The sequence below is a fragment of the Eschrichtius robustus genome, chromosome 14 (assembly GCF_028021215.1).
Source record: "Eschrichtius robustus isolate mEscRob2 chromosome 14, mEscRob2.pri, whole genome shotgun sequence".
In the NCBI taxonomy this organism is placed as follows: domain Eukaryota; kingdom Metazoa; phylum Chordata; class Mammalia; order Artiodactyla; family Eschrichtiidae; genus Eschrichtius; species Eschrichtius robustus.
In genome coordinates this window covers 76,986,599-76,999,122 of record NC_090837.1, presented here as the reverse complement: position 1 = coordinate 76,999,122, position 12,524 = coordinate 76,986,599, and positions in this window count along the sequence as shown.

The following is a 12,524-nucleotide window of genomic DNA, read 5'->3' as shown; positions in this document are numbered from 1 at the left end:
CCCATTGCTATGAAATTACTTTTTTGCTTTTAATAAAATATATTGGAGATCTTTCAACAACAATACATACGTTGTTTATTTTAATGATCTAACACTTCGTTGTATGGATGTTGTGTATTAAATCAATCAATTTCCTATTGATGGACATTTAGGTTGTTTCCAGCCTTTTTCCATTTAAAACAATACTGCAATGAGCATTTTAGCATACTTTTTTGGTATATCTGCAGGAAAAATTTCAAACAGTTAAGTGTTGGATCAAAAGGAATCAGCATTTGAAATTTTGATAGATAATCACCAAATTCCAGATCTCCTCCCTAAAATAATAAAGGCTGCATCAGTTTACACTCCTACCCAAATAAAACTGGGGTTCTCTGAGGAAAGAAGAGGAGAAGCCTTCAGGGTTCCTCTGGGGCCATCCTACCTTCATAAAGCCTCAGGTGGTATATAGTTATTTTTCCAAAATTAACTAAAACTGAATTTGATTCATACATTTTCAAGTACTATAAACTAGAATGCTCTCAATCTTAATTAAAGGAATCCAAACAAAAGAATAATTAAATTTTAAAATACTTATTCACTTAAAACAACAGTAAAAATTTTTAAATACTTATTCACTTAAACCATTACATGCTAACACATTTTTATGAAAAAACAAAAAATAGTGAAAATAGAGACATTGTTTTTATTTTTGCAAATTAATGTCTGGCTTAATAGAAGACAGCTGGATTCTCATCTGTTCTTCTGCACTCAATCTGCTGCAATATGTTGTTTTTGTTGAGATAAATTTTAAAAATCCAGCCTCAAACAGATATGTAGATAAAAAAGGAGTATTTTAATAGCTTCTCCCAATAGTTGTGGATATTCTTCTCTGATATTACACTGAAACTTGACAAGTGATATATACTTAAACGTTAGCCGCCATGTTGAATTTGAAATCAACTCACTAAACTTTTCATACTCTGTTACATTAAAATCCACAGATAGGGGCTTCCCTGGTGGCGCAGTGGTTGAGAATCTGCCTGCCAATGCAGGGCACACGGGTTCGAGCCCTGGTCTGGGAAGATCCCACGTGCCGCGGAGCAACTAGGCCCGTGAGCCACAATTACTGAGCCTGCGCATCTGGAGCCTGTGCTCCGCAACAAGAGAGTCCGTGATAGTGAGAGGCCCGCGCACCGCGATGAAGAGTGGCCCCCACTTGCCGCAACTAGAGAAAGCCCTCGCACAGCAACGAAGACCCAACACAGCCATAAATAAATAAATAAAATAAAATAATAAAAAAAAAAAAGAAATGTCCTGGCCTGTGTTTAAAAAAAAAAAAAAAATCCACAGATGTACCTTGAATTTTGAATGGCTCTTTTACCCGCACATGATTTTGTAGCATCATGCATTCATCATTTGAGACATTGGTTTACTAAGCTAAGCAGATCTTCCACATGTTGACATGTTTCATTATACAATATCAAAAAGAAAAAATCACACTCATTTATATCACTACCATTCCCATCATAAAAATCCTTAATGATTGGGAAGTTGTCAAGATCACAGTGCCCAGGTAAAAGTTTTTTGAAATTCTAACTTTTGCTTGAGATTCTAATTTTATCATTGGTGGTAAATATTGTCAGTTGTTTTCCTTAAAGTAAAAGACTCACTTTGTTCATTTTCAAGAAAATATCTGCCAAACACCCATGTCTGAATAGCCATAGTTTGTCTGATAGTTGTTCTTTCAAGTAAAAATGATGTTCGGTTTAGGGGGCGGGGAGCACTAGCTCAGCTTGTAACACCACATCAAAAGTGCTTTTCTTTGAGACAATCATCATACTTTTGCCTGCACAAAATATTTAAAATATGTGTGCTTAATAAAATTCAGAGTTTCTCCCACTTTATCAAGTAATTCTTTGGTGCAACTGGCTTTTTTTTTTTAACTACTAACATAATTTGATGTCATTACCATAATTCACGTTAAAGTACCAGGAGTTTTATCCATCCACCGCTGATTTTGCATCACCACCACTGGAAAAGTCAACACAGTAGAAAAGACAAATAACATCTTGTTATTATTATGAAAATAGTTTTGACCTTGCAGACCCCCTATAACAATCTCAGGATCCATAGAGATATGCAGACCATACTTTGAGAACCTCTAGCCTAAGCAAATCACAGTAAATCCATTTGCCTTGCTGTTGACTGGTGCAATTCCAGCCAATGAAATATGAGGACTCATTGGGGTATTCTGCCAAAGTTCTCCTTACTCTTAAAAGGGGTCCCAAGACTGGAAGAGATATTTGCACATCCATGTTCATAGCAACATTATTCACAATAGCCAAGAGGTGGAAAAAAACCAAATGTCCGTTGATGGCTGAATGGATAAACAAGATATGGTATATAGACGCAATAGAATATTATTCAGCCTTGAAAAGGAAAGAAATTCTGGCACATGTTACAACATGAATGCATCTTGAAGACATTATGTGAAATGAAATAAGCCAGATATAAAAACAAATGCTGTAAGATTTCACTTACATGAATTAGGTAAAATAGTCAGTTTTACGGAGACAGAAAATAGAATGGTGGTTGCCAGGAGCTGGGGGGAGGGGAAAATGGAGGACTTTTGTTTAACAGGTATTGAGTTTTAGCTTTGCAAGATAAGTAAGTTCTCAAGATTAGTTGCACAACAATGTGAACTTTACACTACTGAACTGTACACATTAAAATAGTTAAGATGTAAAGTTTCTGTTGTGTGTGTTTTACCACAATTAAAATTTTTTAATTTTTAAGAAGGGTCTCTAGAATGGGTGAGCGGATTTCTTTTCTAGCCTTTGGTTGATGATGTATAGAGAAGTGATACTTAAGCCATATTGCAATTCTGCGAGGTTAAACTCCAACATTTTGATAATAGCAAAGCAGAAGGATTTAATAATGGAAGAGCCTAAATCCTTGACCACATGATAAAGACCGTAAATTAACCAACCTTGGAAACTCTTACTTGCCAACCTTACTAAGTAAGGTGATAAATTTTTCTTTTTGCTTAAGAAATGTTCAAAGTAATATTATTGTCACTTGTAGATAAAAGCATCCTTAGCAGTACCAAAATGAAAGTACCAGAAAGGCACAGAATGAGCGTGGCCATTCCTCTGCCCCTCACCCATGGTGCAATCTTGGAAAAATAATTTTATTGCTCCCTTCTGTCACAGTAGGAAGTTGGATTAGATGATAACAAATCACTTTCCTATAACTTTTAACAGATTTGCTATTACATATGCTAGAACTTTGGTATATCTTTAAAGTTGCTTATCCAAGTTGGTCTTTCATGGCAAAGTCAATAATAAGATTTATTCCTGTTAGAAATAAGTACTTTCTCATGGAAGCAACCTAAATGTCCATTGACGGATGAATGGATAAAGAAGATGTGGAACATATAGACAATGGAATATTACTCAGCCATAAAAAAGAACAAAATAATGACATTTGCAGCAACATGGATGGGCATAGAGATTATCATACTGAGTGAGGTAAGTCAGAGAAAGACAAATATCATATGATATTGTTTATATGTGGAATCTAAAAAAATGGTACAAATGAACTTATTTACAAAACAGAAATAGAGTTATGGATGTAGAAAACAAACTTTTGGTTACTAAGGGGGGAAAGGGGTGAGGGGTAAATTGGGAGATTGGGATTGACATATACACACTACTATATTAAAAATGTAGCTAATTAGAACCTACTGTATAGCACAGGGAACTCTACTCAATACTCTGTAATGACCTATATAGGAAAAGAATCTAAAAAAGAGTGGGTATATGTATATATATAACTGAATCACTTTGCTGTACACCTGAAACTAACACAACATTGTAAATCAACTATACTCCAATAAAAATTAATTAATTTTATAAAAAGAAAGAAAGAAAGAAGTACTTTCTCTTCCTGCCGCTGACTTTCCTTGAAACCACTTGGAGGATTGACCTGCTTTAGGAAGCTTGAGATGACAGGTGTGGCTACCTTGTGTCAGAGTGCAAGATATGTTACTAACAGGCCTGCTACGTGGGCAGAAGTGATGGAGGTCTCTTCTCCACAAGAAATCTCAGAACTTGTGTGAGTTATAGCCCTTTATCTCCCTACTGGAAGTTCTCAGGCCTAAGTGTTGAGGGCTGTAACAAGTAGAGTACTGGAATGTGTGTTTAGGGAGGTCTGTGTGGGGTTAGACAGCAGTAAGACAGTTAAAGGCCATGTAGAACTTAAAGAAAACAGTCCTTTATTGCTAGATCAGACGACTCTGGCCAACTTCACCCTAAATCATTGTTGGTTTTCAGTGGGAAATAAAGTCACTTCGCAGCAATTGCCTTTGGTTATTGTTATTATGAACCATATATTTTTTACCTCTCAAGCAGGTGAGATCAGGGGAATTTCCAAATTGAATATTGAATTGCAGAAAATGGTGTCTTCATGGAACATTGGCCAAGGTCACTGAAATTCCACAGGAGGATACTTGATTGAGAACACTATTAAGAAGTGAGATTGTTCAAACAATTGCAATATTGTAAATGTTTGATGGTTGACAAGCTTAGCATATAGTCAAGTTTTGCTAAGAAATTCTCCTAGCAAACCAGAAAGGTGTTGACTCTTACAGCTCTAGACATAGGGGTTGATTCTCAAAGTCCGGGAAGAGTTGATTAAGAGCTTTTCTTTATCAGAGAATCCTTGGAATTTCCCTAATCTCCCCTAACTGGCAGGACTCTTTGTCTGAGTAGATGTTCAATGTATTTTTGAGTTTCCTCCTCCCCATTCCCTCCACCTTATGCCTAGAGCAGTAGGGTAACTAATTATCTTTGTCATGGCTGGAGTCAGAAGGAATAAAGATGGTTCTCATTTTCATGGTAGCTCCCAGTTCCTTTGGAAGTACCTAAGAAATTTTTTTAAAATTTCTTGCAGTTGCATTACTCTAATAGAATAAGCTCTTGAAAGCTGATACCTATTATAATTCTTTGCTTATGCATCTCCTCCACCATATTGAGTTACTAGAGAAGGGAAACTATCTTCTGTTTCTATGTCTGACAGTATTTGGTCCTAACAGAGAATCATTAGGTATTTTTGGAATAAACGATTTAGTGTCTGAATGAATTAATGAAAAATCAAACCAATTCTTTTTTATAGGGGCATCTGTTGTTTTCTTGTGCCCAGCATTTTCCCCCTTATTTCAGTAATGTCAACCTTCTTTCTTTCTTCCATGTGGTTCTGGTGGGGCTGCCACTCATAATATCCCCACCCTCCATCCAAGCTCGCCAATCATGGTATTCCTTATCGCTCACCACAGGGACTGGTCCAAGCAACAAACATGTGACTCAAGCAGGACCAATCAATTCCCTGGCATTTGGGTACTAGGAGAAAGGTATTACCTCTTGTTACTGAGGCTACTAGATTATATATCCCTGGGGATACCAGTAGTCATCTTTTCTTTGACACGGAAGTAGCCTTGTTACAGCAGAAGAAAATACGGAAAACAAAAAGAGAATCAACGAGGTGAGGAGAAGGAGATGAGAATGAGAAAGAAAGAATGAGGTGGAACGTTACCTATTATATTTCTTTTAACCTTGATCCTATATTACAAACTCCCCACTCCATCTTTCCCGTATTTTTGCCCCCTTTTTTCCCCTGGTAGTAGAGTGTATTGGAGTCCTGACTAATGTACTCCCAAGAAGCAATTACATCCACCCTTTACCAAAGCAACAGAAGTTTCTCTCTAAAAGAAATAGACCATACCCCAAAGCCATTATGGGCTGGTTCTACCCTGAATCATAGCAGAGATCAATGAACACAGAGTGCAGTCCTTAGCTCTCATTCATTAGACTTTTGTAGAACCCACACTCCTCTTCAATAGCAACACGCCAAAATCACCTTACATATAAACTGTGAGCCACATCAGGATAACACAGCCTGCCAGTCAATAGTTTCATATCTAAACACCTCCATCTATGTCTATACAGCAATAGTTCAGCACTTGTTTGGATTTTTTTTTTTTTACCTTTGTGATTTTTCTATAACTTGAGTAAGACAAAGTTCGAATCCTAATATAAAATAGATTTCATGAAGAATATAATCCAAATATGGGAATTGTTAAATGTGCTTAAAAGAGTATAAATAAAAGAAAAACTGTATATTCAGTTAACAGGAAAAAAGAACAAAATTAAAGAGCATCCATCTTGCATTCCACAAAGCCTGGGTTGAGCACCACGGTAGCAGTAAAGACACAGGTGAGTAAAAACAGACCTAGTCCCTGTCCTCGTGTGGCTTACCATGTAGTGGTAGAGACTGATATTAATGAAATAACCACACTATGGCATATGTTACAAAGGAAAGGACCATGGTGCTGTGAATGCTAATAATTAGGGCACTTGACTTCCTCAAGAAGGTCTGGAGAGGCTTCCTGAAAGAGTGATGTTTGAACTGAGATCTGAGAATGAGTAGGAATTAAGCAGGTGAAGAAGGGCACATCATGGTGTAGCAGATGATGTCAGTACACAGCCCAAGTGCTTTCTCTGGCCATAGGGTAGTCTCAGCCCACACACAAGGCAAGCCAGGAGTACCAGAAAGCTGACCCTCCCAGGAATAGCCCTCAAACAGTGACCAACGGGAAGTAGTATACAAATGTCTCAACTTCCTCAGCCCTCAGGTTGGACAACTCCAAGGCATGTTCTACACCACCTTCTAGAAGTCCCCAGTGAAGCTGAGCCTCACTGCCCTCACCAGGGACCTCCTCATCATTGCATCCGGTGATGACTTCCTTTCATTCCCAGCTCATCTCCCTTCCCCCACTCCCTTACCAGTGCTTTCTGGATCACCTCTCACACAAACTATACAAACTCAAGTCCCAGTCTCAGTGTCTGCTTCTCGGAGAGCCCAACCTAAGACAGAAGTTGGAGTGAGGCAGAAGTGAACGGGAGGAAATGCTTGTGCAAAGGCCCTGAGATAGGAAGGAGCATGAGGAGCTCAGGGATTGAAAGATGGCCACTGTCATGAGAGTAGAAAATAATGAGGAAAAAGCAGGGGAGAGATGTGTCCGGAGAAGTGGTTGGCAGCAGGGGGAAGGGAGCAGGGAGGCGCTGTAAATGAGCTCTGCCTTTGTCCTCAGCAGGGTAGGAAGCCATTGAAGGGTTTTACGATGGAGGTAGATGTGATCTCGTTTGTGTTTTGAGACGGTGGATCTTGTTTCAATGTGAAGAAAAGACTGGAGGGGACGAGGAAGGATGTGTTTGGAGGGGTCAAGATCAGCTGGCTGTGGTCCAGGATGAGGTGATAGGAACTTGTCCTGGAGTTATTGACAGAGGAGGCACTAAGTGGTGGATTTGGAGGATATTTAGGAGGCAAAATCGATAGAACTTGAAGATGGATTTAGTCTGAGAGATGAGAGAGAGGGAATTCTCAAAGATAACACCTAGGTTCTGGCTTGTGTGTTTGAACAGTTAATGTATTTCTAGCATAGAAGACATGCCAGAGATCACTAAAGATTGTGTCTTAAAAGCAAGGTGTATACAAGGGATGTCTTCGGTTCTCTGGACTAAATCCACATAGACAGGTATACCTATTATTTTACTTTTACACATTAAAATTCTGTTCAAGACAGGGACTATCAGGATAGGAAAACATAAAGAGCAAAATCTAACAGCGGCTGAAAACCAAACATCATCTTATTTTGATACTAAACTGCAGTGCACACCCCAGCTTACATAACTGGGCAGGTAGGGGGGTCACACGTGCACTCAAAACATGAGAAGGAAGCTGTGTGACAGCAAAGGCCTGGGCTAATCAGACGTCTTCCTCCCTCAAGCCAGCCTGATGCCACCCAGAGTTTAAACTCTGTCCAAATGAATACACCTCTTAAATCCACCCCAGATTATGATGAAACAGTGAAGGAAAAGGAAAGCGAATGAAATCTTGGGAAGGACAGTGTATGAAAGGAGAAGAGAGAGATTAGATAAATTCTCCTACTTTACACTTGTGTTTTAGGCCCAAACCAATGAGAGAGTGAAGGGAAGAATTGAAGAGATGGAAAGAGTCATGGCATTTTAGAGATGGTAGATATCAGCTAGCCCAGGATTTCCCAACCTCAGCACTATTGACATTTGGGGCTGGATAGTTCTTTGGTGGGAAGGGAGGAAGCCTCTACTCAGTAGATGCCAGTAGAATCCCTCCGCAGGTGTGACGATCAAAAATGTCCTCAGATATTGCCAAATGTTCACCGAAGGGAAAAATGGCCCTCAGTGAGGACCACTGATCTAGTCTCACCTCTCCATTTTACAGATGAGGAAACTGAGGCCCACAGTGGGAAGAAGTCTTCCCAAGATGTGCAGAGTCAGGACAAGAATCTAGATTGTCCCAAAAAAGTCTGATCGTTCGATTAAAAAGGCCATGTTTGTAGACAAAGACTTCTGTTTTGTGTAAACCTAACTCTAATGAAAAATAGTTTAAAAAAAATAATCATGCAATATTGGGAATACATCAGAGGTAAAGAGAACCATCCTTATATGTGAGTGGGTACTAGGCCAATCTGCCCCAAAATTTTTGCATTGGTGAGGGCACCATGAACTACCCGCAAGAGCAGAAAAGTGCATTGAGACAGAATATGTGTTTAATTTTATTTGTATAAAACTCAGAAAAAAAGTCTAGTTTAGAATACAAGTCAAGGAATATTACACTGTCTTTAAAAAGAAGGAAGTTCTGTCACATGCTACAACACGATGAACTTTATGGACATTATGCTAAGTGAAATAAGCCAGTCACAGAAGAACAAATACTGTACAATCCCACTGATATGAAATATCTAAACTCATAGAAGCAGAGAGTAGAATGGTGGTTGCCAGGGGCTGGGGGGAAGAAGGGGGATGGGGAATTGCTGTGCAATGAGTGTAGAGGTTCAATCATGTCAGATGAAAAAGTTCTGGAAATCTGCGTTACAGCGACAGTTAATAATACTGTACTGTACACTTAAACATTAGTTAATAGGGTAGATTTATGTTGTGTGTCTTTACCACAATTAAAAAAAAATACACACACACAAATCAAGGACTGTTACTATTCTATCTCCCTATATCTTTCAGAGTCAGCTCCTATCTGGAAAAGATTCCAGTGTTTGATGGATGACAACATGGGAAATGCTGGTCCCAAATCCCAGCCCTCATTTAAAAAGCTCAAGTAACCACAAAGTTGTAGAATACAAAACGACTTTTAAATCCAGCACTAATTATCACCAAAGCCCCATATTTCCAAATACAAGTGCAAATCTCACTTCTGAAATAAAGCTGTTTTTTATAAACAGTACAGAATGTTAATGCCTAGAGATCATATTGGTCCAACCCTTCTTTTTAGAGATAAGGGCCCAAAGGCGTCAGGAACTTGGGATTTTGCCCAAGGTCACCCAGCTAGTTAGTGATAAAGTCCTGCACCCAAACCCAGGCTGCTGAATCCTAGTCCAAGACTTCCTTCTCCTTTACCAAACTGCTCTCCTGCTACTCTGAGGACCCCAAATCTACCCCCACTCCATTAATATGAGATATTCATTCCAGAGAGGAATGAATGTAAGACCTAAAAAGGGAAACCATGGAGGGATGTCAAAGGAGAGAGATGTGATGAATAATAAATGAAAACTGCAAAATAAAAAAAAGAAAGAAAGAAAATTAAAAAGACTAGAAAAGAAAAATACCAGAGAATGAGAAACAGGCTCAAAAAAGACATTCACAAAGATAAGCTTCTAGTTATTCTTGGTGCCCCGAGGAGTGTTCGAACTGCTACCAAAATTGCTTCTGACCTAAATGGAGAATAAAAACTATTTTCTTTATCTATTGAGAGTAAAATCAAATTTCATGTTAGGAAGCATTGGTTTGGATGAGGCAAGTTGAAATTTTAAGAAATAGGGTGTTATAAGACACCCCTAGCCTACCTGGGGCACTCGAGAAATGTTTATTGTTAAAAAGAATATCTAGATTTTAATAATCCATATTGGGGTAACACTGTACGAGGAGTTCATTATTTTAATCTGCATATAAAAGAAATGCCCTCCTCTCTCCTGCATTCTCCCATGGGTACACATTCACTCTGTGCTTCCTTTAGCTTTGTGCTTTAACACGCACACACACACACACACACACGTGCGCGCACACATGCACACACACACACACACACACAGACTCTTAATTCCTCCTTTCTCTCTCATTCCTTCATACACTCCCCAAGTTGAAATAAACTGTAGAAAAACCGTGTCCACCCCGACATCTATTTACTTAGCTGGTATATATATTATAGTGCTTTTGGCTACAAGGAAGTGCAAACCCAAATAAAAGTAGCTTTGAACAATAAATACATTTCTTTTTCCCCATAACAAGAAGTCCTGAGGTAGCACCACAAAGCACAATAAATATTTGTTGACCTGAACTGCCCTGCAGCACGTACTCTGCAGAGAATTAATAACATACATAAACTGTGGTGCCGGGGGCTTATCGTCCAGCAGGGAGACACTTGTTCCCAACCCCAGAACAAGGCACTGTGACACACACCAGCTGATTGGTGTGAACTATACGTACTCCTGCAAGTGCTGAAAGAGAGGAGAGCTCTGAGACCAGAATGGACAAGGATTGCCTCGCAGGTGACACGTATGTGGGTGAGGTTTTCCAGGATGGGAAGGATTTTGATAAGTGGAGATGTTGACATGGAGGAGCGCTCAAGGTGGAGGAAACTGTTGGAAGCAGCAGAGAAAGTGGATTTTCGGAAGTGTGCAAGTAAACTGGTTTGATTGGAGTAAAGAGTTTGTTCCTCCAGACTTAGAGAGAGGTGAGAGGTGGTAATGTCCACTTCCAATCATGAAGACCAGGGTCAAAACAAGTGAGAAACCCTCAGTCCAGTGGAATTTGGAAGGCCATCCCCTCAAGTGGTCCAAGGAGGCCCAGTTGAGTGGAGTGGCAGAATACCCCAAAGAGGAAGCTGAATTCCTTACTGGGGAGACCCTGGCTCCATCAAATCTGAATTGCTAGGTTAAGGGATCAGGCTGAAGGGGGACACTTAAGGGACTTCTGAAGGAATCGGTAGGCTATCCCTCAACCTGGAAACATTTAATTACATTGTTCAGGAATAACCAGTGTTCATGTACTTGGCAAAGAGTTGGGAAACTAGATTGTAGGCCCAGCTTTTCCATTAACTGGCCACAGCACCTGAGATGGTCACTACCCACCCACACCCCCAGCCTCAGTTTTCCTCATCTCTAAAATGGGATCACTGGACTAAACGTACTCTGCACCCCTCCCCCCTTCAACAATCCAAGAATGGCCCTTTGTAAGGATGTTTACTTAGGCAAATGCTGTCCACTCGCCTTACAAGCAAGGAAGGGGGGTGGATCAGGGCTGCATCCTTCCCCGCAATGCCACCAGCTGAGTGGTGCCGAGTTTTTTCTCCCAAACATCTGTTCCATCATTAGTAATGTCTCTACTTCCAACTACAATGGGGTTCATTATCATTAATGGTAATTATTATTGTTGAAGAACCAGAGAACTTTCATCTCATGCTGGTATTTTGTTTCTGCCTCCCATCAAATCTCTTCTTCCCAACATATTTCTATTTTTTTTAGAAAGTAGAAGAAAGAGCAAAATTGAGGGTAGGGATATTTGAGTACTCAGTTCAATTCTCTGTGATATTAGGTAAGTTCCTTCCCCTCTGTCACTTCAGAGTGGGGAGAAAAATAGATTGAGTGAGGTCAGTGGTTCTTAACCATGGGTGAGCCTCAGAATCATATGGGACTTTTCCAAAAGGCAGATCCACGAACCCCAGTCCAGACCTAGAGAATTTGTATGTCCGGGTTAGATCTGGCAATGTGTATTTTGAAAACTCTATGCAGGAAATTCTGATGGGCCCCCTAAATTCTCTTTATTAATTTGGTCAATAGATATTTATTTAGGACCTCCTAAATAAATAGTAGGGCTATTTGTTAATAAATTTAGGGCTAACACTAAAAGGTCTAAAGCATATAGAGATACAAGGTTTTATTTTTATCTTTAAGGAGTTCAGCAAATGGTGAGAAAAGATAAACATGAAAACAGACACAGACTAAATAGGATAAGCCTTCAAAGGCAGAGGGAAGTCTTCCCAGTGGAGGTAGCCTTGAATTAAGCTTTAAAGGACAATCAGAAGTTTGAAGAGGTGGGGAGAGGGATGCTATAGGAAAGACCCAGAGTTCAGAACAGTAGTTCTTACAAGTAACGTACAAAGACTGGGTGGGGGGCAGATGGGGTAATAAAAACTACAGAAATTCCCCGCTTCTAACACTCCTAGCATCCATATCTGCAGACACCACCACCCCCGTCTCCACTTGACCTGCAGTGTCAGCGCTGGGGAATAACAAACAGGACTGGCTGCTGGTCTGGGGTGGGAATTTGGGGGAGGAGGAGGAGTTACTACTGCAAGATCAGATGGATGGAGACCGGGTGGTACTGTGAGCTTTTGCTGAAAATACATGAGGCCCCCTCTAGAGAATCAGTAACTGC